General features: G+C 44.2%; 1 protein-coding gene across 1 annotated transcript in view; it reads left to right on the top strand.

Moving 5' to 3' along the window:
* Nucleotides 1-3,889, top strand: part of ptprt (protein tyrosine phosphatase receptor type T) — a 314,644-nt gene that overhangs the window by 199,318 nt on the left and 111,437 nt on the right. The window lies entirely within an intron of this gene.

Genomic DNA, 3,889 nt, shown 5'->3' with positions numbered 1-3,889 from the left:
CAGTTTCTGAATACAGGCTGTGTGCATTTCTCTGTGGACTGAGGCTTTGATACTTTCACAGTATTAATATAGAAGCTAGAGCTGATCTATAATCTCACTACTTTATACTACATACTTAAATGTTTAAGGTCATTGTCGAATAGGTGTCCTTCACAACACCACACAGCTTGAAATTGCGTTTCTTGTAAAAGAGAAAAACCTTGTTTCAGCCAGTGGAGATTTAGTTCAAAACAAATTTGAGCTTTGGTCGTTTCAAGTGCCGCCGAGAACTTTTCTGAAACTGAAAGTTATTCAGACCTCAAGGTCTGTCAGGGCTGAATGTGATGAAAAGCAACATGAAACTTCTGGCCTACCGTGTCCTCGGCCCGAGTCTGGCCCGTAAACATCTGAGCAGATTGTGGCCGGAAGATTTCCTCCACTTGCACCAGAATTGGTCCAGATGTGGAAACAGCATCTGACAATCATGCTGTGTGTGGGCCAGATTTGGGAACTGGTCATATACTGGGCCAGAAGAAAACAAGCTGATTTATTTTGCTATCAGATTTACCGTAGCTTAGCATAGGTTAGCTTCATCCACTGCTGTCCACTGTTTCAAACCTGTTTCATATCCTATATATCAGTACTGCAGTCACAGACCATAATGCTCTTTGTACACGTTCAGACTCGGTTGTTTATGAGGCCGATTGATCCCAAAGGAGATCAGTCAATCTACCGGACACCATCCTCCACTGATCACTGATGCCACTTCCCCTTAATCACTCCCGCACCCTGCGACTCATTGTTTACCACCACGTCTGCCCCTAACGTTTGTCGTGACCCAGGAACAGCTGCACATACCGACAGTATCCAGCGTGTTTCTGGCTCACAGACTTTACGAGTCACGTGAACTTGAAGCCACTAAACCGGGACCGATAATGAGACATCCAACCTTTAAAATACGTGTCACCGCTACCTGAGAAAAGACGCTCTGATGTAAAAGTAAAATCTAACATTTCACATTGTTCAATTTGTCAGCAATCATTTCATTTACTTGTGATTTATTTTAATACAGCAATAAAAAAAAAAAAAACACAGAAGCTCAACAATATTTACTGAACTTTGTCAAAACCACGTCTATGCTAATCTCTTTAGGATTTTATTTAGCAACGCAGCGACGTGACAGCACAATGTGAATGTCATTCAGCCGCACAACAATCAAAATGTTGACGTGAACAATGGGGATATAACTGGGAATCATTCGGCGGCAGGCGTAATCGTAAACTGCTGTCACAAGCCCTTTGTCAGGAGTGTGAGATGACTTCACATGAATACAATAACACTCATTGTCCTGAGGGAAATTGAGGTTTCCAGGCCCCGGCACAAAGAATTATGCATATCATGCACAGCTGCGGACACTGGTGAAATCCTAAATTGAATAAATATGGATGTTATTCATATGAAGACGGGTTGATTTCCTCAATGCAGATGAAAGCGGGAAAAACCTGTGGGTGCATTGAAACGGCATTTCATTTAAGGGGCCGAACAATTTACACTCACGTTTTAACACTTAATTAAAATTAAACAGTTTATCTATTAGTTTTAATGGATACTAAATAAAGAAATGTGTTGAGCGGAGCATTTATCTACACTTTGTAATGATTCCTTGGTTATAGCACTTAAAAAGATAACAAGCGTGTGCATGTGTAAAGGCAAACACATGCACAATTCAGTATCTGATGTATTCAGCTGCAAGAAGTCTGTGAGCGACATCCCAGCGCTGCGTCTCTTAACCCTCATCCACTCTGCGTCACCTGCGCTCCGTGCTTCTTCCTGAGTGTTCTCATCCAGCACTTTACGGCTCATCCAGCGACGCCGGAGCAGCTGAACCCACTTGTTTTTAACCCACTTTGTGATTCCTAAACCCGGAGGAGCGAAACCCGAGTGTTAACGACTCAACTTTGACACCGTAACCGGGCGGAGATCCGCTCGCTTTCAGCTCCATCGCTTTAAAGAGTGAAGTCAGAAACTGGCTTCTTTGGCTTTTACACCAAATCCAACAATTTTATAATACAGTTTGTTTTTTATTTCCTAAATAAAAGATAGCTGCACTTCAGTAGCAACTACAGTATCTGTTGATGGTGCAGTAAATATCTCTCCCTCAGATTTATAAGTCCGTTCACTTTTCAAAGAGATTGATTTGGAAGTGAATTGAACACAGCCCTGGTGTTATATCACACTCCCTCTGTGCAGCAGTAGCCAGGTGGCAGAAGTCCCACTCTGTTCATCTCTCCCACTGCAGTGCTTCAGAGATGTATACTTCAACTATTATGCAATAAAAAAGCAAATGAAAGACAAATATGTAAAGTTACAGCAACGATCTGATCTTTCTCTAATCAGCTCAACATCAAAACCTGCACGAAATCACTTTCAGTCCAAACGACTGACGCATAATTTACAGATTGTGCAGATTGTCAGTCGTCCAGCTCACGGATCTCAGGGGCAAAGGGACTTGGTTCTAGATACTTGAAGTCCAGTTGCCCTCCATTCAACCCCCTGAAACTCAAATCAGCATTTTTCAGTGCTGCCATGGCAATAATAAAATATTTCTCATGGGAGACATCTGCCATCATTTTGCAACATGACCGAGAACAAAGGCAGTTTAACAAACGATCGATCGCCAGTGTCTGAAAGTGACTTTGCTCGTCGCTCGGCACGCTCATGTTTCTGAGTTGCATCATCCACACTACTGTACGTCAGGTGTGAGGAACGCAGACGTGAACAAGAGTGTGACCTCAGTGTGGTCGGATCATTTCATGTTATTGGTGATTGATTTTACATGCGGCGCCTTTCTTTTCCCCGCATCGATGATTGAGACTTCTGCACCGACGGCGTCTGTATGCCCCGCACGCATTTCAACGTTCTGGATTTCACAGGAGCATCAAACCCCCCCCCCGTCATCCATACACTGATATTATACGTCAGCTTCAATTCCCATTACCATTAGTCCAAAGGTCGGTTATAATTGGTGGTGCACGGCGCCGCGGTGTAACCGACTCCGCCGCCGCGCAATACTGATGCAACATGTGGTTCGCTATCCGTGCATGTGTGATGCGAGTGTGCGTGACACGCTGATAGGGATCATATCCGAATAAATGTCTGTCATTGAACCTCCACTGCCACACACACACACACACACACACACACACACACCAACACAAACACACACTGTTCTTTACAACCTCTCCCTCCACTTTCCCATCATCACCAAGTGCCGCCTGCTCGCTGCTTAGTGAGTCACTTTGCTCTCTGAATTTGCAGCAGATTGAGTCAGACTGTTCAGGAAAAAAAAATAATAATAAAAGAAGAAAAAACAAACTCAGGGATGTTTGTAGGTGAAAATCTGCAGATGATGTGGCTTTTTAAGGGGTTCAATAACAGTCAGCAGTGGATGAAATGCCGTCGAAGCCGTACAGGGAGCACGCCGGGTTCGACTCCGGCTGACGGGGAAGTACAGATGGAGAGACACTGGGCGAGTGAAGAGAGAGAGAGAAACCATATTCCAGAGAGGAAAAGAAATAAAACCCGAGAGGATCAAAAAAACGACAAGAGGCAGAAAGTGACAGAAACTGACTTGAAAAAAGTCATAAAAAGTACAGATCCAGCAGTGGAGGCTCAAGGATCTTTCAGGTGTTTTTCTTTTCCCATCCCACTGTAGCGTTGTGTATGCAGACAGGCGTACCTGCCTCGCTCGCTGCCAGACAGACCTTGTGGCAAATTGTTGTCTTATGCAAAGTTCGCCCTTCCAACTCCAAACTATGAATTTCCCATCTGCTCCACAGCGCAGCAACAAAATGTTCACTTGTCCCTGCGTAAATCCTGCCAGGTCGTAAAGTACCCACAAGCACCTGGG

The sequence above is a fragment of the Seriola lalandi genome, unplaced genomic scaffold (genome assembly GCF_002814215.2).
Source record: "Seriola lalandi dorsalis isolate HSWRI2012SDOR001 ecotype SW California unplaced genomic scaffold, Sedor1 jcf7180002054957, whole genome shotgun sequence".
Lineage (NCBI taxonomy): Eukaryota > Metazoa > Chordata > Actinopteri > Carangiformes > Carangidae > Seriola > Seriola lalandi.
Note: the sequence above shows the minus strand (reverse complement) of the source record. Positions and strands in the feature narration are given on the sequence as shown.